We start from the raw sequence: 27,615 nt of genomic DNA on the forward strand, positions 1-27,615 counted from the left end.
TTGGTGTGCCCATTAGGAGGTGCTACACTGACTTTTGTGCAGGTTTGGGTTCCTGCTCTATAGCCAGTTACATGAAGAAAAATAGTTACATTATTCATATGCAAAGGGACATGACAAAGGATCCCCATTTGAGTCTGCTCATAAAATCAGCAGCTCCAAGCTTGGCATAATCAGAGACCAAAAAAAAAATGAAGCTGGTTTAAAAATGACAAGCTTTTCAAAAATCACAAGTTGGGAGGTGAAGCAGAGTGGAAAGGGGCTCCCTGGCCTTTTGGTTTCAAAGTTGTTAGTGTACCTGTGGGCTGTAATTTCAAGCCTGCCTCTACTGCATGAAAGATAGAGATATTCTGTTTGATTCTTCCATTAAAAAAATGAGACATTCATGCAATCCAGCCTCTGCAGGAACAGAACTTTAAGAAAATCAGATGAAACTCACAGTAAAATATTGAGAGTTGGCAGAACTTCAAGTTCCAATAGCATTATTTTATGTTAAACATGTCTTTTTTTTTTAACACATTTTAACCGTTTGTATGCTTTATATTATACCAATCAGGACCTATTTTACATCAACAAGAGCGGTTGTATTAGCCAATTTGTTCCAGAAAGCAGGCTTCACTGGCTACTGAAAAATCACAGCTGTTTTAAAGAAAACTTGGAAGGAGTAGGACTGTTGTGAGGGCTCTTAGGACCAGCTTTCTCTCTACCACCCCACCTGTTCATGTCTGCCCCAAAGCAGCTTTTCTCTGTTGGATGCCTGAATATTGTGTGAAGTTTCAACTTAGGCAGCTTGTATATTTCTAAGGGAAAGATTCATGAAAAATATATTTTTACCAGGCTAATAAAAACTCAGATTTCATTGTCATATCCATCCTTCCTGTGCTTTCATTGAAGACTTGAGATCTAGAAGGGACAAGCATTTTGTTTCAGAGATTTGTCCTTTTGCTTTTTCTTGGGCAGAGAAAACAGGAGTAAGGTTATAAATTTGGCTAAAGTCAGTTCTTACGTGCTATGTAAATAGTCATTAGACCTTGGCGTCCAAGTAGTCTGCCAGTTCCAGGTGACTGAACATGAACCAAAGCAAGAGCAAAGCTTTCCACATACTTGCTGTTCCCATCTGGACCCAGCAACTGGGAGCAAGACATCTGCATCTCCTGTGCTTTTGGTGCCCTCAGCGCACCCTGACCTGTGCAAGGAGGGTATGAAGCAGACTGAAACAAGAAGCTGGGAATGAGAAGAGTGGGACTGTGAGTGAGAGAAGGAAGAGGAGGAAGAGGAGGTTGGTAATGGGGCCACACGGAAACTGCTCAGGCAGGGAGCAAGGGAGTGGGAGCTGGGGGAATGGGCAAGTGGGGTTCCTGGGAGTCAGTGCAACAAGCAGAAAGAAAAAAGCGAGGGGAGGAAGTGAGACCTGAGGGAGGAGAAGACTCAGTTAAATGAAGAGCAGTGTGAAATCAGGACTCAAAGGAGGACATGAAGGTAAAAACAAGGATTGACCAGATAAAAGGAGTGAGATAGAAACAGTATGGAAAGTGTTGATGAACCATATTTATGGTGAAGTCCCTGGGTAGGGGGAGATTTCCTAATCTGGAAGACTACATACTAAGTGTCTTTTAAAAGAATGGTTAAGAGGCAAAGCCAAGCACTCATTTGATCAAAAATTCCAGAATTCAGGCTTCTTGCACGTAGGCATTACAGTACCATTGCTCCCTGTCTGATCACATACTATCACTGTTTTCCACAGCAACATGTCTCATGGACTTGCTGTATGGAGAAATCCAGGTGGAAGTGATGGAGACCATTTTGTTCAGGGACTTCAGCTTTGGTTAGTGCTGACCTGGAAAGGGTAAAGGGCCTGTGTGAAGGCACAGGATTTTGGAGGACATTAAAGTGTTCTTATAGGTCAAGTATCTAAATGGTGCTCTAGAGAGCTGTGTTCTGATCCTGCCTTTGGCAGAGTTCCCACCTCTCCCTGACGCAAGGAAAACTCGCTCAAAATCAGCCTTCTGTTTGTAAGTACTAATTCTTTATTTTCTAGGTTCTCAAAATGTAATGCTTCTGGGGTCTGATAGACTTGCTCAACAGTAATTCCAACAGCTGAAGTCAAGGGGCAACTACACTTTGAATGTATACAGGTCTAGAACTGTGCACTTTTAATTACTGGGAAAAAACAAGCAGAGGTATTTCAAATTGATGAAGAAGAAAGAGTGAATATTTTCCATCTTAATCTCCCAGTGCCTGTATCCCATATATGAAATGAATATACTAAAAATACCATTCTTCATGAGGACTTCACAGAAGTAAATTCAGTACTGTTTGTGAAAGATTAAAATAGTGATGATGGTTAAAGGTTGTGTCAGAATTTGTCTGTGCAGCTTCAAAACCAAAATATCCCAAGTCCGAAATGACTGACTTTGCAGCCCCCACTGTTTTGTGTGTTACGTAATAAATTGTATTGCAACTTGATATGACATATTTAAAGTCTAGCAGTGCAATGTTCTTCAAGTTTGATGCCAAGCAACAGCTATAATTTCAGGGTCTCAAGGGAGAATGAGCCCTTAGGTTATATCTACACAATTAAACATGCCCCAGAGTGTTCCCAGGCACAGAGGCCAGGGGTACGGAATAGCTCATGGCTTTGCCTGTAAATCCTCTTAGCTTTCAGGGCAGGGTGATGCTCACACAGTGCTTACAGGAAGCAATCCCAGGCGTGAACATTCCCACTCTGGAACTGTTCCTGGGAACCCTTGGGAAAGGTGCTAGCTGGAGCAGGCTAAAATAGTATCAGGGAAAGTCCTAGCAGATGGTAGACACTCCTAACACTGGGATAGACAATTGCACTCCTATGACCAGGAGCAGGTCATGTCACTGCTCAGCGTACTCATCTGCTTGTGACCTTGACGTCTAATTGAGCCAGGTCTTGGTGGTCTGGCCAGGCAATCATCCTTTAGCTTATGTGAAGATGTTCCATTTCTTTCTTTGGTTGATTTAGTACAAAATTATTTGTCTGGAAAGTCCTTTTTGTGTGCTCATGTGACTTCTATTGGTGTTTATTAGTGGCATAGTTAGGGAAAAAATACAATATAGCCATCAAAAATCATAGTGGACCTGAGATATGATAACAAGTAATAAGTGCTACAAATGTCTTTGTTATACTATCATAAGCATATGAGTAGTTTATGGATTTGTGGTATAGGTCTTTTGCTACTGGTACTCATTTGACATCACTGTATTTACTCCACAAATCTTGATCTCTTGAGATAATTTGGTTTCCTCTTTCTTCCCAAGAAAAAAATAACAATATGCCTTAATAGCAAATGGCTATGATTGGAAAAAATGGGTGTCTGGGATTAAACTGCTTCCTCCCTAAGTGTTCCCATACCTTAGGAAGGAACATGTGTGAGAGCCTAGATGCTCAGGAGTTGTGAAAATCAAATTGCTGAATTACATACTTTTCTTGTCCAATAAACTTGTGTGACAGTCTTTGCTGACTGGTTAATCAGTTCTCTTCATTCTTTCCACTGCAGCAAATAAAAGCTGGCAGCAATACTACCTTGACCACTGGAGGGCATCAAAAAGAAACACAACATTAAAGCTATTCTAAGAAAAATTCTGAACTATCTTTATTTTTGCTGAATGAAAGGCATTCAGTATTTGAGTGCAAGTTTGCTGAGTGTGGTGGTGGGGAAGGGTGGGGTGGGTTCATAGCCTCCTTAAAGCTGCATAAGAAAAAAACAGAGGGTCTGCTCATATCCTGTGTAACTTTATTATCGTGTCATAGAGGATTACATATTCCAAATCAAATTCACATCATAACTGGATTTTAGGATAGTAATTCTCTTGTTTCCAAACAGAAAATACAGGAAATAGTGATGAAAATTTGAGCTGACTTTCAAATGTTAATATACTTAACAGTAATAACATTTAAAATCTGAGTTACAAAGTGGAAACAGAATCAAAAATGCAGTATGTTTTCTCTCCAGCCCTGTGTTGAGTATGCTTTTGGACACTTAGAAAAGGCTTATTGAGAGTTTCTCCTTCAACCACATTTGTAGATTCAAGCACATTTCTATGGTTGTGAAATCCAGGCAAGGAACACATTGACCTTACAGCCTACTCTCCTTTTCTAAGTTTGATTCCCTGAACGGTTATGAGCCTGCAGCATTTTGAATCGCTGGCTGGCTGGGGCTGATCTAAATCACTGCATTGCCTTTAAGTGGCAGAGCTAATATCTGACAATGAGAGCAAAGCCTTTCAGGCTGGCGGCTCAGCGGTCAGCCAGCCAAACAGCCCAACAGCAACAGCAGTCCTTGCAGCCAGCCCCAAATCAAGGGGTTAGAGTGCACCCTTTGTATTAGCAACAGTATTAGGACAAGGCCGAAAGAATAATGAATGTTATTAGGGCTCAGCAGTGATAATATCTCCTAAGATATCTCCCCTGGCTGAGAAAGGAGGAAGGCAGAGGGAGAGGTTGGGAACTGTGTGACTCTCTCATACCAGGATACAATATTTTTTTCTTTCCAAGACTACAGCAGATTGATTTAAAAAAAAAATAAGTTTAGTTTTAGAAATTGATTCTGTGTTGAAAAGAATAGAAAGTTGAGGCATGTTACAACTCTTCTTCAGAGCAAGTGATCTAGATCTAATCCTCTCTGTTTCATCTGAAAAAAAACACTTACGTATCTGAAGATAAGAATAAATTAGCATGTGCCTATGAATACTAATGCCACATAAACTCCACTTTAAGCCTCTAGAAATGAATAGTACAAAGATAACTAAATGGGAAGAGAAAAAAATCAGAAGAAACATTACCATTGTTCTTAGATGCCTTGAAGAAAAATGTTTAACTTTGTATCAAAAATATCCAAATAAGAGGCTTTGCAAGTTGGAAATAAACTAGGAAGACCTTCATGTCTAGGTTGCTAGTTCAAGAACCCTATTTTTGATGCCAGAAAATGGAGATCAAAGATGCAATAGCATATGTAATTGTGTGTGGAGGTTAATATTTTATACTGTTTAACCAAATGTAGCCAAAGAAAGATTTGGCTTTTTTAAAACAAAAGTAGAAAGTCGGGAGGCAGACGAATGTTTCAGTATAGTAAGTATTGCTTTGAAATGTTTTACAACTCTGTTGTGGGTCTGCTTCATACTCATTCAGACACCCAGTACATGTAAGAAATAAGCTTTCACTTCCCACTTCCCACTTTTCAAAACAGACCTAGAGGTGCATGAGAGACTGTGAGGGGGCCTGGGGTAGAAAGGCGCTGATTCAGAAACACAGCGGCGATGCTGCCTCCAGCCTCTAACACTAGTGAGTCCTTTTTATCCTCCAGAGGGCTGTTCAGGTGGAGTTATAGAAAAATTTTTGTCCTGAGCATGAATCATGGTTACAGAGAAGTTTCGCAGCAAATAAGAAGGTAAAACAACATAAGAAATGCCACCATCCTACACTCCTGAGAGAAAGAATAACTAGAACTATGTGGACCAGGATGAAAGTTGTGTTGGGCATGTAGAATCCATGCTCATACTAGTATGCATTTCAAGTCAAGAAGGGATATGGAGGTAAGAATCACATAGCAGTAATGTACCTTGTCTGAAGTCATGTAGCCAGTCAATAGCACAGCTAGGAATAAAACCTGGCCCCCAGCGATGACTCTTGCAATCTGATGGGATTGCAGCCTGCTGGGAACGCCTTCCCTGCATGGCACAGAGACCCCTGAAGTAAGCCAGCTGCCCACTGGGTACGCTGCAGCATGGGGCAGGCTTCAGAGTGTGCCCAGAAACCCAGCCGCACTGCTTTAAGGTTGAGTAGGACTATGTTCAACCTGTGTGGGTGTCCCTTCATCCTCTTCTTTAGTTCTCTTAGGTTTGCGGTTATCATGATCCAGTGAGGGGAGGTGGCACTCCCATTGCCACTCAAGTATGATGCTATATGTATTTTTCTTCCCTTTCCATGTCCCCATCCATCATGTTCCTTGCATGTTCCATGTTGTTATAACACACTGTGCTTCCATTTTGGGTAGGATCATGCAAGTAAAATTCTCTGGTTTTGGCTACTACTGAGGGTATCACAAAACCACACAGTGGTTCAGCAAAGGAGGCAGTTTCCTTTGTTAAAGCCTTGGGGGCTGCTGTTATCACGGGCTGGGAGAAAGATTATCAGGTTGTTATCAGGTTGGGAGAAAGATGCATTGGCATGGCTGTGTGCAAAGTCGGTTTGCTGGCTGCCTGCCTACACCAGGCATCGTTCAGGACTTTGCGATCACCTCCACTTCACAAAATGTGAAGAAAACGATTGCACAGGGGTGCTTGCTGGCACGGTCAGAGCTGTGACTCTGCTGAAGACTTCCTCATGACAGCCTCCTCTGGCCCTGGCCTTCTGACAACATTTCCTTTCTTCTGCAGCCTGGAAATAACTATTTTGTGAAAGTGAAGCTTTCATCTCCCCCACACCCTTACATGCTGGGTTGTCCAGATTGTCTCCATGGTGTTTCATGTCTGTGTGTTCATACAGTTTTTCCCCTCCCAGCCTCTAACTGAGGAAAAATCAACCCTATCAGCTGGGATCCCCAGTTCTTTTAATTAGATGTCATCTATAATTGATCAAAATGGCAACATCTCCGTTAGTGCAGAAGAGAAATTAAGATCGCTGAGTTCAGGAGCCGTGTGAGTTGAATTTCAAGGGTTTGCAGCACACACCGAAATAAGTGAAGAATCCCATTCAGAAAACTGTAGGAGGGGGGAAAAGACTCTGTATGGTTGTATAGTTGCCACACTGGAAGTTGTGATGTTTTGTGCTCTGTCAGCATCTGTAAAACGATGCAGCCTTACAAGCGAGATTTATTGCCAGGGCCTGATTGCCACAGAACAGGAAAATCTGGGTTTAAAAGAAAATAGAAAAAAACAGAGGTCTCTCTTCCTCGCCTTCCCCAGGGCTTCACAACCAAGTCTAACAAGACCAGTCCCCTGCCGATAAACCCAGTGCTTGTCGCTGCGCCGGCTTGCCTGCGTTAAACTGCCTGGGAGTCACTTAACCTGCTGGATCGCCTTTCCGCAGACACCTGCCCGCATGGCAGACTAAACAAACAGGGGGCCCGCGCTGCCTGGGCCTCGGCCCCTTTCAGCCGGGCGCCCATCTGTTAAAGAGCCATTGTCCGCGCGAGTGTGCGGCGAGCTGGGGCGGCAGCGCCGGTGCGGGCCGAGCTGCCCCCCACCCCCCCCGGGCTCCCCATAAAAGTCCTCTTTAGCATTTTCCTTTCTCCCCGCTTTCCCCCGCCTGATTTATTCATTGGTTTCACCTCCCCTCCCCTCCCGCTGTGGTTCACGAGGAGGGCCCCCTTGTCTTCTGTGCCGCGGGGGTCATGTCTTTTCAGTCAGCGGGACAATGCGGGCTGCTGGCATCTGCTTCCAGCTCCACTCAGCCATATTGTGATCGCATCCTGCCAGAGGATTGTTCCTGCCTTTGCTCGGCTTTGTTGCCAATTTCATGCCGTGTATCGCGCCGTGTTTTGTGCTTCATGAAGCTGTCACTGGCATAAAAGTGGCCTGACCAGGGTCGTAGTAAAAGGGGTGGGAATGAAACATCCACCAAAATGTTGAGCGGGCCACCCACCGGCCAAACGCACACCCGCACGCACGCAGAAACACGCACAGTATCCTGCGGCGCCTAATTGGCATCCTCCGGAGCTACTCCACGCTGTTCTGAAGGAGCAAAAACTTTTACAAGGAGCCAGGGAGTTTGTTTCCTCTAGCGAAGATGAAAAGCACATCATTTTCTGGACATTTCTGGAGGATTTGGAGTGTCTTAACTCAGATAAGCTTTACTTAGCCCTGAGTGTGAAAGAGGGAATTGGTTACTTAGGCAATTAGAAATAAGGCTGAGTTAATAACAGGTGTCAGAGGGAAACTAATACCACTTAAAAATAAATATCACAGAGAAATTGGTCTCTCTTACACCTGTCACTCCAACCCCTTGGTTACCATTCTGAAATGTCTTCTAGAAGTTACTCTTGAGATCTGTTAAAAAGCGTGACTGTCTGATTCAGGTTGGACTGCGATTTCATTTACTGGAGACTAAGCTTTATGCTGCCTTTAAGGTCCATAAAGAAGAGGCGTGGGCCCAGATCACTAAGTGGCATAAATTGACCCAGGTCTGTTGAAGACAGAAGTGTATCCACCACTTAATGGCAGAGAATTTGGCCCAATAGTCCATACAGCAGAATTATTACTTTTTCTGAAAAAAGTCATGGAGTTAACAGAAGTGAATTACATGTCTGTTTAGACATAACAAAAGGAGAGTGGGAACCTTTATTTTTTCGGTTCTTGCTTATGATTTTTGTTTTCACGTGTTTCATTTGTTGTGGGGGAGTTTTGTGATCTGACAAATTCATCGTATGTTCTCCTGTGTCCCCCCAATCTGCATTTGCTGAGCACTTGGAAGGTTTCTCATGGTTTATTTCCTGCCTGTCAGACTGGCCAATAAACCTCGGGGAAAGGGCTTGTCCTTTCCAGAATACAAAATAAGTCCAAGTGGGGTCAGGGGATTTCTCTCCTCTCCTTTTGCAGGGAGCCAATTCACCATTTCCTTTCTTTTGGCTAGATGCTGTCACTTTTATTCAGATTTGGCACCACCTTCCCATGCTAATAACCCGATGGCAATCAATAGAGCTGTTCATGGAGCGCAAAGAAAGGAGAGGACTATGCTTACCCCCCTCTCATCCAATGCCACGTTGCTTGAACAAGTGGGTCGGAGAGCAAGGAAAAACCTGTGCTTGCATGAGGGAGGTGGCAGGCACCAGGCAGCTCCCCAGGCCGAACCTGGGTGAACTCCACTTCAGAGATCATCTTAGCCTTGCCTAAGGCTTACTACTTCTCAGAGACCCTGTTTCTCTTGACCCAGTTTATACTAGAAGTAATTCCACCTGAGTTACCCAGTGTTGTCCTCCAAAGAGGAACATGAATGAAGATTTTGTAGACCATGAGATCCTAATCCTCTGCCATAGAAGTCAATGAAAAGTTAGGTTTAAGGCATAATGGAAGAAAGATTATGCCCCATGAATCTTTCCTGTGAAAGAAGTGCTCCTAAAGTCACAGTGGCGGTTTTGAAAATCCAGTCAAAACTTCAGCATCTTGGGCCCTCACCCCAAGCTTCCCTTCTGGAGGAGAGGAGAGGAGAGGAGAGGAGAGGAGAGGAGAGGAGAGGAGAGGAGAGGAGAGGAGAGGAGAGGAGAGGAGAGGAGAGGAGAGGAGAGGAGAGGGGAGGGGAGGGGAGGGGAGGGGAGGGGAGAGGGAGAGGAGACCCCACCCTGTTAACACAGATAAACTGATCTAGCTTCATCACTCTCACAACTTAATGTCTTTGGAAAGTTCGCTAGCAGAGAACACAGTTAGTGCAGAAACCTCTGATCTTCCCCATCCACTCACAATTTATTTTGCAATAAACAGGTTTTCTTTATATTTAATAACAACATTGACCTCGCAGCAAGAGACGCCGGGAAGAGCAGGAGGGCAAGAGACAGCTTTGTGTGTGTGTGTGTGTGTGTGTGTGTGGTGTGTGCATGCGTGCGTGTGTTAAACAATTTCATGGACATCTGTCATGCACAGTTAACTTTGCATTGCTGCATTTTAAGTTGTAGGCCCAGGCTTGGCCGTCAGTGATAAAGTAGCTGGCAGTTTTCAAAAAGCCACTGGATAACAGAGCATGAATCATAAAACACACTACTGTGTAGCAATATCCAAGTTCATTCAATGCAATGAAACCATGCAGAGGACCTTTATTCCCAGCTAATTATGTGGAAACGCCTAAGACAATAAAGCATCTGGTGGTCTTTCTTCCCCATTTCAATTTTTCTCAATATTGTGACAGGGGAAAGCATTGTGCCTTTCCCAGGGTAGTTGCTGTGAAGAGGAGTAAAAGCAAGGGTCAGGGAAGAGCAAATAGATGAATTTATAACTTTCTTTTTATTTATTCCTTTCCCATTGTTTCTCTGGAGACTCTTCCTTCAGGGCTGTATTTTCAAACCACTATTCTCACTACACTCTGCCTGAATACTTTTTTTTTTAATACCACCCAAACTGCCAGGCCCCTATGTTTTCTCCTTTTTTTCTGTGCTCTTCCCCAAATGCATCCAAGATTTGAAATCCAAGTTTGTGATCTCCATTGAAAGCCTACGTACAAAAAAAAATGTGGAAGCCTAGAAATAAGGAAAGTTTAGCTGATTAGGGGGATGAAGGGTCTGTCTTTGTAGAATGTTTCAGGTTGGTTTGGGTTTGTTTTTGTTTTTTTGTAATAGAAGTTTCATCATTCTGTGAGGTTTGTTTTTTATATATGAAAAGTGGATAAATTTGCTAATTCAAAAATGTACACTCAACAGACTTAAAATAATCTGATAGTAAATGATTTCTGCATCACAAATTATTTGTGGTCATGCAAGGACACCCTTTGAACTCTCTCTCCCTTGGCTCTTGAGCTAAGATTCTAAAAACTGCGTGTTCAAATATCCTCTCCTCATTCTTTATTTCAGAATAAAGCGCACTACCTTGGTTTTCAGTATAACACTTTGCTTGATCAGACTGTAGAATATTGTTTCCATTCTAGCCCAAGGCTGTGATGACGAAAAGGAATAAACCAACCAGGTTCAGATTATGCTAAGCAGTGGGGAGGCTTGGGGAAAAGAATGATTTCCTAGTGGCTAATGAGGTATCTGGCTAAAATTAATACTTTGTAAATGTTAAAATAGGTTTTGTTTGATTTTGGTTGCTGCTAATTACTGTCTTCCCATGACAAAACCTGTAGGAAGAGCATGACTTGGATCTTTGCTCTGCTAAGACTTCACCTGCCTCAGCCAAATATAGTGAGGCTATCTGTAGCTCCCTAAAAATTAAGTCTAAACTGGTTATTAAATGGTAACAAAAAATGCTCCAGGAGGCAATTCATCACATACCAAGACTTGTGTTTCAAGCAGGTGAAGGAGCCTGAAAACTCAGCGTAGAGTCACCATTTTTTTTGTTTTTTGCACTGCAGTGTTGGTGGAGACACTATTTCCCCGTCTCACACAAGAGTAAAAGGAAAAGTGCTCAGAAATAATGGTACCAGAAAGAGAGAAAAATAAACTGTTTCCCGAATTGCTTAATACAGGAGGTCTCTCCTCAAGAGCAAACACTTCACAGTTCACAGGCTTTTAGACCATCTCCTTTGTTTTGGGGATTCTTAGCTGTCATCATGCTATTTGAGGACTTTGCAGCAGTCAGGAATTTAGGCTCAAAACACACACAACACTTCTTCATCCTCATTCTCTAAGCAGTTGCAACTTATACAGCACAGAATGGGGATCAGCTTCACCATGAAGAAATCCACACCAGGGAAGAAATTGTGGCTAGTTGGCAGGGACCGACTAGGCCAAGAGATGCAGACATGGCAGTATTTGGACATGCCCTGACTTTGGGGGAAGTGGAGGTGGAAGTGTCACAGATGAACTCCTGAAAGACAAAGTGAATAGCAGTGTGTGCAGTGAGTAGGAGGAAGTGTACCTGATGGGCAAAGCTCAAGGTTGAATTTCAGGCACTGACACGGTAAGGAAAAATTCCTGTGATGGGAGTATATTCTTAACTCCTGAAAGGGACTGACTAAACAAAAACTCATATCTCTGGGATACATTTTAAATAGCATTTAAATTTTAAACAGCAGGCTCAGGTCAGGTAGGGGTTGCAGTGTAGCTAAAATTGCCAATTAATTGAGCACTGCACTGATATAAATTTCTACCACCGATCTTCTGGATTAAGGTTGGCAAATCACTCTGTCCCTTCCTACTTTTTAGGTTTCCAATCAATGAAAGTGTGATTATCGTCCCAACTTTGAGATCAAATGGTGAATGTTATCATTAATTTGCTTCTAATATTTCAGTTGTTTTGTTCAGTGAAAGAGTTTGTGATTGACAAATATGCAGTCCTGTTATTAGGTTGACTCTCCTTCACACTAGCACCCATCTGAAACAGGATTTGAAACATGAAGCAAAGACAGATAGAAAATAAAAGAGGGAAAGGGAAACAAAAAACAGAAGCAGGAAAAAATAAGCAGAAATAATCAGGTGAAGTCCAACCCTGCTGGCAAATCAGGCTTCTTCTCTTCCTGTAGGGAATCCATGTAAACATCAGGTGTTTCATCAGCTCCACTTAGCTCTTGGGGGGTGACACTAGTGGACTTTGTATAAGGCCACAGATTTACACATCTGTCTTTTATTTGCTAGGGAGGGCAAGCATGTGTAAAAGAATAAGGGTCTATATTTCACCAAAATGCAAAACTCAAATACATTATCTTCAATAAAATATTCAGTATTCCCTTTCACTGTAAGGTTCACTGAACCCAAAGGTAAGGTGAATGTTTTGTGGCCTTGGGTCCATGTAAAGATGTACAAACCATAATCTAGACATGTCTGGGAACAGAAGGTTGGAAAAAGCAAAAGAAATAAATTTCTTGAGAGTTCAGAGAACGCAGATGAGCATAGAAGAGAAGGCAAGGGAAAATAGTTACCTACCCAAATATTCATTTTTTAATTATTATGGTAATATCTTAGAATTGCTAGAGTTTCTCTGGTGGCAGCAGCATAGTGGAATGCATGTATCTGAAAGGTTCACCCTTCCCAGACATGCCTTGGAACAATATTCACAAATATCTGCGTTCTCTTATAGGAACACCAGTGTTTCCAGAGTGTGCAACAGATGCATACTCAGAAATGCCAGCGTATGCTCAAAAAGATTTTTTTTGACATGCTAGAATTGGGAATAGCATATCAGGAGGCTGTGACTGTAAGAGCCAATTGTGCACTGAAAAATGCAGTTGCTCCTGGTTTTGTATGGTTTTAGAAGCACACTGAGTGGGAGTGCATTTCTGCTAACAAACCCGTTACACCCTCCCTTGAGAACTGAATCCTAAATGTGTTTCTGTTTCTGCTCTTATCCTCCCACTGCCCTCTCTGAACGGTTAAAGGATTCAACTCATTCATTCTCTCCTTTTGTCTCCTGTTCCACCTCCTTGCCAGTGAGCAATTATTATCCTTTACTGTATAATTTTTTGTCATACAGATTGTGATCCTAATTACAGTCTCTGCCTGGGAGACTCAGGTGTAAGAATTGGTTTGTTTGCCGGAGTTATCCTCAGGTGATTGTTTCAGTGCAATATATTTATAAGGCTTTTTGACGTGATACCAAAGGGAAATAAAAACTCCCCAGACCTGAGCCAAATGACATTATCTTCTTTCAGTGGGCTGAAGAAGGCAGGTTATTCTTAATTATTTATGACTGAATGTGTAGAATACCTCTCTGGTGATTACCGGCGCCTCATTTCCAGAGGCATCCCGGTGACAGGCAGTATCACATGGGCTCTCATTAAGAGTTACATGGCGCTGTATTCACTTACACCATGTTACATGACAAGGATTCACCTTAGAGTTAACTCCTCCATAGCACTGGGCAAATAGATGGCAAAATAGTGACAGGAAATCTGATGAAAGCCCATACCTTTGGATATAAAACCAGCTGAGATTCCCTGCAGATGGGATAGCTGCATTCTCCTCAGCACTTGCTTTCTCCTGCTCAGTTGTGATGGGGCAGTATTCAGGGCTGCTGACACACAAAGGGGCTGATCCAAAGCTCGCTGAAGCCCCTGGAAAGCCTCCAAAGCCTACCACTTTGCCTTCCCATTTGTTGTCTACATTTTTGAATGCTGGGTAGCATTTAAAGGTGACTGACCTGATGCTTTTTGTAGAAGTGGGAAAGGGAGAGGGCCATATAACAAAACTATTATTCCTAACCAGTGAAACATATGCAAAAGGGAACATGACCCAGCAGGGAACCACTGAGAAAATACGCTAAAAATTCAAATCCCTCTTTCTGATCCAGATCTCCTACTTCAGGTGAAGATGCCATGAGTGACCGCAGAACAAATGCAAGGTGTGCAGCACAGCAGACCTAGCTGGAATAACAGTCTCTGCCTAGAGTGCTCCTGACAGTACAGCATGGGGAGCTAAACTGCCCACCAAGTGAGGTCTTCATCCCCCTATTTGAAACAACTGATTCAGATGCAACTCAGAAGATAACAAGTCCTCTGTAAGTTCAGTGGAAAAAGAATGGGATCAGAATCCAAGAACTAGATGCCAAAATCTGAGTGTTGACTACCATTCCCACAAATAGATTATTAAGATGCTAAAAAGGTGGGCTACTTAGCACATGCCATGCTCTGGGCCTTGCTGCCATTTCACTCCCAGTGTTCAGGCTGGAGTTCTTTTCAGAGCTGGTTCAGGTATCAGTATAATGTAATAAATGCTATCAGTGCACCTCCCATCCACCCCCAGAATACTGAAATGGTATTTCAAGTACTGTGTTAACATCTGGTCACACACTTATAGAAAGGGTTTCAGGTCTGCAAGGTTTATTAAGGCAGTATTGGAGGTCAGCAGCTCCTGCAGTCCTATAGTCAATGGGGAGCAGGCATTTTTAGAAGCAAAGTAATTTTCAAGTAACTTTCTCTAATCAGTAATTTTGGATTACTTACATACTTAGTCCCTCCATAAGTTTGCCAAAAGGAAACTAAGCCATCTGAAATGTCTTGTGTGTGGTCCCCTGACAAGTAAAAATATTTTGGTCAAAAAATAAGGTTGAACTGATATAAGCTGGATGTGGTGTTTTTAAGATAGAGGAATTAGAACTGTACATGGGTTTCATGCCTTCAGAAAGTTTTTTGGTGTGCTGGAAGGCCACTGTGTTAGTGTAATTTCCAGATCTAGACTTTTCATAAACACATTATGAAAAATAGCACCATTAATTATTAGGTGTTTAAAGTTATTTGATAGAGATTTCTGTTGGCTTTTTGAAGGCTGCAAAACTCTGGAAGCTCCTACCTCCCTTTTGGGAGACTTCTATTGAGGTTCCCATGTAAAACTAGCACAGTTATAGGAATTTGAAAGAAGCTTGCTATCCTCTCAGCAGACAGGCCACCAGCATGGGTGAATTAGCACAGCTGCCACCTAAGATGTGGTCTAGTTCACATGGCCATCAAAAAAGAACAGTTTCACTTTGTTAACATTTTCCCTTAACAAGTGACTAAAAAGGCATAACGATTTTTAAACAGTTGACAGTTTTCCAGGTTTTGACTTTTTATAATGTAATTCAGTGTTTTCATTATTGCTTTTGGAATTATTGTTCTGTGTTAACTTGCTTGATTCCACCTTAATGATTTGTTTTTATTCAGGCTTCAACAACTCTGCTGGATGCTACTCCTCTGTTTAGAAATGGGATTCCGTACTACATCAGCCCAGTGATCCTGCTGCTCCTGTGCTACTTGTGAGTGGAGTTATAAACATGCTCTCAATCCAGCATTTTATTTACAAGGAAATTCGGCCAAATTCCTCTACTGTGGACTGATAAAAACTCTCTAGACTTATTTGGGAAAAAAAAGATTGAAAAAAGGTTCCACTTTTTTATATTATTATACCCTTTGCTCATGATTTTGGGAAAAAAGCAGTCCACAGGCTATGAAAAGAAAGTCAGGGGAAAAAAGAAGCTCCTCCAGTATCTTTGCTGCCCAGCAAAGAGAAATCTCCATCCTCATCCACATGCACCACAGTGCATGCACAGATGGATGGCAGTGTGGCCCAATAGTGTGGGCCTTTGTAAAGCAAAAACTCTGCCAACTCCAGGGCCAAAAATCCCCCTCAGGGTACCCAGCGTGGCAGGTTTCCAACGGTGAGTGGTGCAAATGCAGGCAGCAAAGGCCCTGGCAGGGCAGGCTGCCAACAGCTCTGTGCAGCTCTGCCAGCATGGCCCAGCTTGCTGTACTGCACCAGCAGAGGTGGCGGGCACCCCGCAGATCTGTGCTCATGAATGCTGCCAGGCTCTAGGCACTCACCGTGCCACGTGAACGGCACACTGTCCCGGGGTAGTGGGGTACCAGTGATAGTGATACTGAACGGCAGTAGTGTTCAGCGCTGCTTTTTGTCCCGGCTGTGAGAAATGAGGAGCAGAGTTGGGTATAGCTGCTGCTGCCCGCAGCCCCCAAGGTCAGACTGGAGGGCTTTTACGGAGCAGCTGCGGAGGGTGCGCTCGCAGAGCTGGGGGCAAGGCAGCCCAAAACTCTTCCAGTACGTTGCTGGCTGCCTGCGGAGGGACACCGGCCGCACAGATAGCAGGGCAGACCCTTTCAAATAAAGCAGGCAACTGCTCCATCAGGTTTCATTTAAAGCCTCCATATCCAGTGGATCTATGTCATCTGTCCTCTAGTTTGTAAAACAGCTCAGTGAGCAGGGGATCGGGATTTAGCCAACTACTTTTGTTCTACCCTATTACCTGAGGTGAACCCTTTTGTATTAGTAAGGCAGCAGAGACAAAGCCAAAGTCAACAAACCAAGAGAGGATTTGCCTGACCCTAGCTCCAGAGCTGCGCTTATAATAAACTCCTGGAAAGGAGAACTGATTTCTCCAGTTCTGATTTAGAAAAGCAAAACTGGAAGCAAATGAACCAAATCCCAATCTGCCAGGGAAATGTTTAAACACAAGCTGTGGCCTATAGTGGCAAACCTGTGTGATCTGCTTCTGGAAACCCGGATTTGCCTGGCAGCGTAAGCAGGCCGTTGCCGCGCCATAACCCCCTCTTGAAGTGGGTTCGCAGCAGAGTTTGGCCTTGCCTGTTCTGCTACAAACTTGCCCAGATCCCTGCTGAGCTGTCTCTTCCAGAAAGGTGCTCACTTGGCCTGCAAAGGAAATTTGGGAAAACAAATAACAGACAGCCCATGCCTTAGGCATGTCTGTGCAATACCCAGGGAGTGCTGAGGTGGCTGCCCCAGGCCTGGGTGCCAGCCAGGGAGAGGCTGGCAGGCCAGAGGTTTTGAGCGTGGTGCCGCAAGGCCTGCCCCTGCCAGGAGAGGGGCAAATGCTGGCACGGGTTGGCTGCCCTATGGTGCTGCCAGAAGTGCCGGTGCCTGGGGAAGGGCAGCAAGCAAGGGGGGGGCCTCTGCTGGGCACAGCTGGGGGCTGTTGCCACCCACCTGCTCCTCCTTGCATGGGGTACACCTGGGCCCTGCCTGAGAGCAGCTGCTTGGCTGCTGCGACAGGACACGAGGCAACAGGCACAAACTGAAACACAGACAGTTCCATCTGAACATGAGGAAAAACTTCGCTGTGAGGGTGACAGAGCACTGGAACACATTGCCCAGAGAGGCTGTGGAGTCTCCTTCTCTGGAGATATTCAAAACCTGCCTGGATGCAATCCTGTGCAATGTGCTCTAGGTGATCCTGCTTAAGCAGGGGGGTTGGACTAGATGATCTCCAGAGGTCCCTTCCAACCTCAGCGATTCTGTGATTCTGTGGCTGTGGCTCATCATGGGGGTTGTTTCACCTGTGTTCCAGGCAGAAGGAAGATTTGGGCTGGAGGATGAAAAGCTACAGGGCTGAGGTGATGTGAGGAGCTTGGCTTGCCATGAGGGAACTTTGGCTTGTTGTCCTGCTGCTGGTGTGCCCTGCTGACCTGGGGCTGGCAGAGGCTGCAGCCCCCGGAGAGAGACAGGGCTGCTGAGTGAGAGATGACACTGCCCAGGCTTCGCTCTCCTCCGAGCAGGATGACAAACTCTAAGTGGGGGCTTGTGTGTGGTGGGGGGACGGCACTGACTGAGGGGGAGGCCTGGTGGCCATGACTCTGTTGTCTCACTCGGACGCTGCTGACGCACTCATGTGGTTTTTTCAAGTATATGCTGTGTTCCTCCTACTTCCTTCTGAACCAAGCTCTGTTTGCTTTAAGCCCATGGGCTTGTTTGTCCACCCTCGGCAGCATAATTAAATTGCCAGCTTTTCTGAGCAGGAGCCTGAGTTTTTGCTGGTTGAGATTTGGGGGGTGGAAGAGGCCCAGCTGGGTGGCTGTGACCCCATCTCCTGGCAGGCCATACCTGGCCAGCGGGTCACTCAGGCTGCTTCTTTGAGATCTCCAGGACAGAGCCTGCAACCGCTCAGCCCTGAAAGCACTAGAAGGGGCTGGGGGGACTTTGCACTTTGCAGTGACTATGTTGCTTTTCCCTTCAGTCAAGGAGATAATTATAAGTGAAACGTCAAAATGCTTGTGGTCTGAAGGAAAATGAGTGCACTTTGGGAAGAAAAGCATTGGGGAGAGGATGTATAATTTGGTGGGAAAGACTTTGGCAGTAGTCTGTAATGTTAGTATATTTGTTAATGTTGCTATTGCTGTTAAGGTTTCATTCCCCAAAGCATCTCAGCTGACATAACAGTCCCTGTATAATTATAATGCATTGCTCTCGCATTTCTCTCATGTCTTCATTCTCTGTTGCTTAACCTCCTCACCCTCGCCCTCATCCTTGCCTTCTTAAGGCTCGTCCCCTGCTGTTTTGCTGCTAGAAATCACTCTGCTCTCACTCTGTCAGCTACTTACTTATTTCTAAATCACTTCCTTTATTTTACTTCTCAGATTCCTCCACTTGTAAAGTAATTTATCTGTCTGTGTATGTTCTTTTGTTACGTTTTCCCTCCTGCTGTTTCTTTGACAATATTTCTGTCAGAGGCTTGGGGATTATTTTATGGCACATTCCATGTTATCTCCTATAGCAGATTTTGCATGTTCCTGTTCTGTTTTATGAGTATCATCTTAGCTCCTCTCCTCCTTGGTTCCATTTTGCAGTTTGATACATTTGTTCAAAGAACATGCCTTGGTTTGAAGATAACTTTCACATAAACCTTCTCTATAAAGCTGGGCTTTGTATTAATCTGTTTCTTGCATTCTGTTTAAACCACTATTTGGCTCCAAGTATTTCATTCTTACTGACCTACAGCCCAATAGGGAAGCTGTTAAGAAAATGGGCGTTCAGATCAGTGATTTCTATGCTAATATTTCTTCTACTCCTGTGTTGGTGCGGGGAGACACAGCGGTAAGGACATCACAAGTACTAGAATATATGAGGCTGATCTAGATGGCACAGTAATAAAAACACTTACTGCCAGCATTGTGAGATTTAGGAGGATCACATGGGTGCTATATCCTTTGTTGGACATGTAAGGAAAAGGCCTAAGACTTGCCAAGTCCTGCTCAAGAAGTATTTTCTCCCCTACTATACCTCAATGTGATGACTGAGGTATAAGTTTGGCCCAGTGTGTGCTGTTCCTGTAAAACTCTGCTAAGCCCTATAAGTACAAGTTGGCTTGTTGGCGACAGTGGCAGATGAGAACGAGAGGTTGCCAGGGCAGGGGTTCAAATCCCAGGAAAGTTCCCTTGCAACTGGATTGCTGTACTGGATTGAACTGAGGCACATGGGAAGCTGCCAGCTTCCTCATGAGGCTTGGCTATGGGCATGCAAGGAAACACTGGTTTTTAAGGAGTGCACATCTCCTCACTCCTTGCCTAATGAGCTGCCACGGAGAGAGACGCCTAGCTAGAATTTCACAGCTGAATCAAGCTCACACTTCATTTCTTCCTTTCTGTCTTCGTTTCAATGGAGAGCTCTCAGAAGGAGATTTGAGTTCTCTGCCACTCAAAGGTATAGTAGGACAGGAGTGTAATTGCAGAAAATTGCAAATATACATGTACTGAATTGGTCTTTAAATACTGGAATCCTTCTTCCTTTCCTTTTTATGAGTGGTGTTTAATGAATAGTGCATTGAATGGACCCATATGACACATGAATAATGCTCACTGTCAGAGCTCTGTGGCAAATGTAGGTAAAGTCTGAATAAGACTTTCCACTTTAGTATCTTGGCATCCCCTCTTTTGACAGCTGTACTACTGATGAGCATAACAGAGGATTACAAGAATAATTATGGGTTGGAAAATTGGGCCCCGCTTCCTAGAAGGAAAGAGTGCAAACAGTCAATCTCCCCATTGTTTGTGTGCAGTAGCCCAACAACCTCTGTGTGTATGGGGCAGGTAGGAAATTGTGCCACTCAGTGTGGGAAACCGAGCATCCCCACATGTGAGAGGCTGCGCAGGAGGGAGGGAGAGCAGAGCAAAAGCCTTACAGTGTATGCACGGGAAGGTGGCCGGCTTGCAATCGGCAGCAGTGCACGCAAGAACACTTCCAACACCCCAGCATGGGTCCCTTGTTCAGAACAACGCAGTCTTTCTCCGGAGCAAAGAATATGACCCAAATCCTCAGGGTAACTCTAGAGCCATCAGGAAAACCTTCACCTCTGGCGTATTCCCCACAGCCTCATCTTCTGGCCAAACAGGCTGTTCTCTGTCTTGATGGTGTTCTGCCAACCAGTGATATTTCTGCCTGTCTTTGCCATACTGGTGAGCTTGTGTTGCCTGTGAAGGGAGCAGGGAGACTCCCTCTTCCCTGCAGGCTTGAGCTGCCCAGAGCAATAATTTTATCCTGAAGTATCACAGCAAGAAGTTTCTTTTGTGTAACAACACAACATATATTTGCTTTATAGTGGTAGCACTTGAAGCCTGAGTTCAGGCTGGGGTCTGTTTGTGTTTAAACGATAGGGAAATGATCTTTGTCCTCAGGCCCTGATGTTAGGATCTGTGAAAGGGTTTAGGTGCCCCTGAGGAGGCAAGACTTCTACTATGGAGGGCTGTGTTTTCAACGGTTTTGAGTGCACAAGACAATGGCTTTGGATATAGTTGCGAGTGAAAGGGCACGGTTTGCTGAATACGGAGTTTGCGCACTTCCATTTTAAGTGTTTGCAGGATCAGGGCCTGAAACACCACTTCCCTCCTCTTCCCCCTCTGCAATAGGAATTTCCCATCTGTGGGAAATAAATACCCTTTCATTCATCTGGATCGGAGGAGTGCTGCCCTCCCTCGTTGCCTGACCCTTTTCTCTTTAATTTTATTTCAGTGACTTTTGGGCAGGAAGTAAAGTTGGCTGGGGAGAAGGAGGGGTGGGAATGAAGAAGGAAGATGAAATCAGGCACGAAGGCTGCACGGAGAGTCTTTTATCAGGTACATCTTAGATTTTCAAGTGCCTATCATATCACACAAACTGCTCTTGAAGAGCCCTCCATTTACCCTCTCCCCTAATTAAATGTGCACTTCATTAATGTAAATTGGGGGTTTAATGCTCTTGTTGAAATTCTGAAGAAAGTGCTATGGCCTTGCGAAATGCTTAAGCATCATTGCAAATTAGATTAGGGACCAAGAAAGGCAGTAAAATTAGAATGATAATGGTTGATGTGGCTTCCTGACAGGCGTGACTATTCAGGGATCAATGGGATGGAGAACAGTTTCCCCCAGCCTAAAGCAAAAGGCAGGGACAGACGTCAGCCTACAGATGTGGCTTTTGGAAGCTCTTTCAATTAGTTTAATTTGGTAAATGGTGGGGATTTAGAGGCTCTTAGCCAGTCATACAAGACAAGAATACATTGAAATGTTTTTCACTTTTTAACATAAAATAGGATTGGCCACATTTGCATTTCTTAAGTCAGGGTGGGGAGGCAGAGAGGGGAGAAGGGGTGTGTGTGTAAAACCAACCTGGGGTTTTAAAATGGAAATGCTGATTCGGGAATCTTTCTGACTGCAGTTCTACAAGTGCTTTCTTGTGCAGATCACTTCATAAGAGCAAGATCTCCTTGTGGCCCTGCCGCTTCCTCTCCCAAGTACCCCAAAGCCCCCCACTTGTGTTTTGCAGGATGATTTATTCTAGAGACCACCAGGAAGGGCTCTACGAACCGTAGCTTGGGAAGCACTGATGCAGGGTGGGGGGTTTTCCAGCCCTTTGACTATGCCGCATGAGGAAGCAAAACACAGGTCCTTAAACATTAGAGGTGATTGTGGGCCTGATTCAAGACCTGTTGAATGCAACAGAGTAAGTCCAATTGATATCTAGGGAATTTGGATCCAACTTTGTGTCTGCTTTTCACTTTTGCTCTTTCCTTCTGCTATTTTTCATTTATTTCACTCATTAGTGGAATTTGCTCTGCAAAGTCTCTTTTAAAAAAAAAAAAAAAAAAAAGTAAAACATGAAAGATTTGTTCCTCTCTCTGTCTTTTTGCAAGCCAGAATTGGGACTTGAGTGTGTGTGTGTGGGGGGGGGGGGGGTTGTAGTTTTTGGGTTTTTTGTTTTTGTCCCCTTGCTAGGTAGGTAAGTGTAGTTAATGATGTGGAACATGGGTCCAACAGATGAAGTGTGGCAGTGAGAAAGTGTGCAACTTTTCTAAGTTGCTGCAAGAAAGAGCTAAGAGGAGGAAACTTCTGAGTGAAGATTTTGTTACAATAACCATGTAAATAAATAAAAACATAAGCTTTTATGGAAAACTAATGCCTCAGAATCAAATAGAAACCCACAAAGATGTGCTCTGGTATGCAGGCTAACTCTAATGGTCCAGCCCAGCCCTGCCTGTACGCAGCAACTCTGTTGAAGCAGAGAGGACCTGACCTGCAGAATTTAGCTTTTGCTGGGAGTTTGGCCAATAACAGGTCTCGCATAATATCCCTCAAGCCTCTCTCAACAGAAAATAATTTGTGTGCCATGAGGATGTTTGCTGGCAGGATAGATTCTGCTCGCCACAAGAGAGTGGTCTGAGCTTAGTAGCTCTTGATTTCAAGGCCCTGCCTGTTGCGTTCTGGCAGTTCTTTGCCAGGCTTATCTGACTATACCCGCACCTCTCACAGGGTGAGAAGAGGAGGAATTGAGAGGTGCTGTAAATATTGCATCTTCCCCTCTGGCTTCTGAAAAAGTACTTGTTCAGCCTCGCGAAAGCACCTGTGTTTTGCCTCATCAATTCATTTATTTCTTGTTGGCAGCTGGCAGAACACTTACTGATGGGCTCACCTCCATCTCTTTCCAGATAATATCGCATTAACCCAATACAGAGTGAGAGGAGCACTAGCTGTCAAACACCTGAATGCCAGTTTAAAACATGATGCATTTGATATCTTTCTCTGGCATTTCTCTGAATAGTTTAATGAGCAGCTTTTCTCAATGCCAGGCAGTTTGTCTTAGGTCACCTGTTAATGACTCAGTTTCTCTGTTTGTGTAATAAAACGCAATCCAAGTTAACTGTCCTAGCCAGGGTAAGGTGTGGGACTACAGCAACAAATTTCCTGCAGTTCAGGACCTAGATGCAACATCAGCAGAATAAGGGAAGCTTCCACAGAGCCTGCCAGGCCAGTGCCTTGCTCTAGCTATTGCTACTGGTCTTTCAATTTCATTAGCACTAAATTCACCTTTACAAAAATTTAATTTTTAAAAACTGCTCGACTTGGCAAGGGCACCAGCTAAAAGATCAAGTTACTGTTTGTAAATGCCAGACATGAATTAATTTTGCAGTGCACTTGTCCTGACTTTATGAAAACACATCCCAAATATTGACTTTTTTTTTCTTTTTAAGTAAAACTTCTTTTCCTTTGCTCACAGTGAGGCCTCTGTCTGGTACAATTAGCTGGTATTCTGAGTCACTCTGAAGTTTTTTTTCAGTAAGCATGGCCATTTGGAAATGGGTACAACAAGCTGGCAGGTCTTTGCTTCCTCTTGGAGAGTTAGGTGAGATAATTTAATAGTTGCTTTGGAAAGGTGGTTACTTTCAGTACTGTTCAGTCAAGCCCACAAATGTGAGAGCTGTGTTACCTTGTAGAGTTAGAGGATTATGAACTTTGAAAGAAAACTGAGAATAAGGTCTAGCTTCCACTTAGCCCATAACCTTTTCCTTTGGAAGAGGGCATGGACAGTTGCACCCTGTTGTCCTTTAGTGGAAAAAATGGTGATTAGAGAGGGGTACACTCTCTGGCAAGGAATTAATTTACCCTTTTTCTTTTTTAATCAGAGGTGGGAAATAATTTAATGTGCTCTTTTCTGTATACCAGTTTATGTGCTGAAAATCACTATAACAAAGCGAAAAAAAAAATCCTGATAAGCCCAACAAAACAAAATAGGTGAACGTAAAAGAGCAACCAGCAGGCAGAGCAGATGGAAAAATAAAAGGGAGGGGGGAAGGGGGCTATTTATCCTCAAGTATTCTTTACACAGTTGGTAAATAATTTGCCCTTGTAGGGTCTCTTGCGCGCCCCTATAGCCGGCCTGCACTGGGAAGCAGAGGTTCTCCCAGCTTTAACTGGATGATTAGGTGTGGCCCTGTGGATCACTCTCACTTATTCAGCTGTTAAAGCAGCTTAAACCCTTATAAGAACATTAACATTTGGGTGCCAATACCAGATTGACCTTTATTCATAAAGTGCAAAGAGTTGGAAGTAGAACAGATTGGTTGCCAGCGATTGCCTTTTATGTGCAGTTTAGAGGCTTTGATTTCTCTCCCCTTTCTTCCTTTAATCTGACATCACTGGCTTGAATATGTTTGTGCGCTAAGTAAACAGGACCAGTCCAGGCCTCCCTTTTTGAAGAACTGTGTGTGAGTGTGAGGTGGGGGGTGAGATGACTTTAAAAAAGTTTGCCTTTGGAATTAAATGCCTTAAGAATAGATTTGAGGACACCAGGCCTGAATGGAGCTGTGTACAGGTCTTCAAACTGAGCTCCAAGTGAGTCCTTTGGCCCCCCAGCTATTTATTCCAAATAGCCTGTGTACATGGGGAATGAGAATGTAAGGATTTATATTAACTCTCCTGAACTTTTTACTTAATGACATGCACAAAAGAGAAGCTGAGTGAAGCACCAAAACAAAGGTAAAGTATCTGAAGTAGCATCGCATTGCCTTGTCCTCCCATCTGGGAGCACATTGTGGTGTTGTGTTGACTCTGAGGTACATGGGAGTCCCTAGCCTGACGGGTTTAGTTTTATTATTTCTAAGGGCATATTTACGTCTGTGATCTACAGTTTTCCTTTCTTTAACCATTCTGCGTAGTGATAGCCAAAGCATGGCTGACTATTTCACAGAGGCATGGAGGGGACCCTTAGAGAAGGATGATTCCAGAATAGATTCAAAATGTTGTTGAATGTCTCATCAGAAACAATAAATAACATTATTGGCTGGCACTGTTAAAGTCGCCCTGAATTTAGCTGCCCCCGTCCTATTCCTCCGAGGTATCGGACTCCTAACTGCCTTTGCAAAGGTAGACCTCAGCTCCCAGGATTTTTTTTATTTGGGCACTTAGCTCCTTCCTTGAAGCTCATTTTAAGCTTTTAGTGTTAATTAAAAGACCATCTTGATGCTTTTGTTTATAGGACATTTCTCTTCCATAGATCCTGTAGCACTCTGAAGTATGCTTGGTTAGGACAGCCATTTTCCAACCGTGCTGTAAAGCCATGCTAAGTGGTACAGTCTACAGAACTCTGTCAAAATGGGACTTGTCACTTCGTGGTTTGATTATAAGGGGGCCAGTGAACCACAAAATACTTTGGAGGTCTGTTCATCCAGGATCTGTAAACCCTGGCTTGGAAAATAAGGTATGAGCAGAGGCTCTAACCCTACAAGGCTGCATCTACCCTGTGGGTTCTGGGTGCACACCCCTACCTGCTCCTGCCTCTGTGCGAGAGCATCACTCTGGTGTGCACCCTCTTTCTGTCTTCCTCTGCCTGTGGGAAGGAGGCAGAGGCACCACTCTGTGTGTGTGACTCTGCCAAGTCTGTGCTGTGGCCAGTTTTTTTTTGTTTGTTTGTTTTTTGGGGGGGGGTAGTTGGTTTGTTTTGTTAGCACGGTTATAGTCAGGGCTGCAGGCAAATGCCTCTGAAGCTTAATATTTACCATGGACACAGTCCTTGCTGAGCATCAGGGTCTTTGATTTAACAAAGATGAGGCCTTCTGATAGTCACCTGGTGACTGTGCTGCTGGAGTTTCAACGAAAGATGCTGAAACATCCTGTCTCTGTGGGTGGTGGTGCTTACATGTGATTTCCCCACCACTGAATTACTTCACAGGAGGGGGAATAAAAATCATCTCATGCTTAGCTGGGACTTAAAAGGTAGTCCGACATTTCTGTCTGACTAACTCTTGCATTTTATTTACCCGAGTTCCTAGATTTGCAGAATATGAAGCCAAAAGTAAAGTTAGCCCACGTAATCTAACTTCTCATTGGCTGTTAAATGTTACTCAACTACTTCTTCAAGGAGCATGATAATCTGTCTTTGATTAAAACGTATCTTCTGAATCCAGCTAGTCTTCCTTCTCCATCAAGAGCTGGAGACAGCCTTGGCTAGCTGCCTAAACTGGCACTGCAGCAGAGTAGCCTTTCCTATTCCACTTCACCCCACAATGGGATTAGTCTTGCTTTCCCCAGATGTTTGTATCTCGCAGTTCCTGTGTCCCTGTCCTCAGGCTTTATTCCAAATTTAAGCCCTGAGTCCTGCCTCTAGCTCCTCATCCCATGCATCAGTCTGCCCCAAACCATCTTGCCTTCTGCAGAATCCCAACCAGACTGCCACCTAAAATAGTCATTTCACTAAAAGCACTTTTTTTTGTGCTGACAAAATACATCTACATAGTGGAGGGAAGACTTGAATGAGCATTTCAAGTCTTACCTGTCACAAGCCATTAGCTGAATTGCCTAAAGAAATCCCCTGACAAGTGTAATTGCTGGTTTTGTGTTACAGAGCTTCATGATATTGCCCACAAGAAGAAATTCTTTTACAAAAGCCCCTTCTGTTTAATAAAGTAATTTGTTCCAGTAACAGTGATAATAAAATTGCTGAAATGAAACAGGATCGTTCAATGAGGACCTGAATCCAATTTGCTGTGCTAGTACGATTACACTTTTATCTCTGTGTTTACTCATTTGTAGAATTGCTACCAGACTTTTTATATGCAATTAAGAGGATTAATGGTTCTCAGGACCAGGAAGACAGCACCCAGGAGCATAGCACCTTAGTTTGTGTGTCAGTGACATGCCTGTCTTATGTAGGATATTGTCTTAGGGTGCAATGCAGAGCAACAGGCTAGTTTCCTTATTCTTTGCAACAGGTAGGGATTTCTCATGAAATCCAGTTTGTTGGGCCAAAGCATGGTCAAATACTTTTTTTATACTGCTGTAAAGTCGGAGGAGTTGTTCCTGATTAGCTGCTAAGAACAAAAGTTTACCTGTATTTCCTGTGATGGGTAGAAAGTGTCATTTAATTTAAAAACAACCATGAAGTAACTTTTTATTGAAGCTTTTTTCCTTTTCACACCTCTGGAAATGGCTTACACAAGACTTGAGCCACAGAAAACCATAATCATAGCTTCATGGAGACTTGAGTGTTCCAAAGGCCATGAGGTGATCTTCTAGAAGAATATGAGCTGCATGGACAAAGCAGGGTAGGTGAGAGGCAAATTGCTTTTAGGTGAAGGAACTGTGGCTAGAAGAGATGATATTGAACACTACTGAAACATAAAGTATAACAGCTCTGTCCCACTGCATACTGGAAAACTCGGCAGCCCATAACATGCACCAGCAAAAGTGTGCATGTGATGATGTGTGTCAGATAATTTGTCATAGCTGCATCTTCTGTGCAAGCAAAACTGAGAGGCGCTCCCTGAGCGTGCTGGAGCTATGCCACAGGGCAGAAAACCAGTGGGCATGTAGGCACTCTGAGGAGTTATCGCGTCTTTTCCTCCTGCTCGTTCCTGCCACAGCAAATAACCCAGGGAATCGCAGAGGAAAAAGCATTTGTCTCATCTTGCACAGCACCCAGCTTCCATCAAAGCTAGTAGAAAGAAACAGATAAAAGTACAATGGATTTTTCAAAAACGTAGGTTTCCAAA

The sequence above is a fragment of the Apteryx mantelli genome, chromosome 5 (genome assembly GCF_036417845.1).
Source record: "Apteryx mantelli isolate bAptMan1 chromosome 5, bAptMan1.hap1, whole genome shotgun sequence".
Taxonomy (NCBI): Eukaryota; Metazoa; Chordata; class Aves; order Apterygiformes; family Apterygidae; genus Apteryx; species Apteryx mantelli.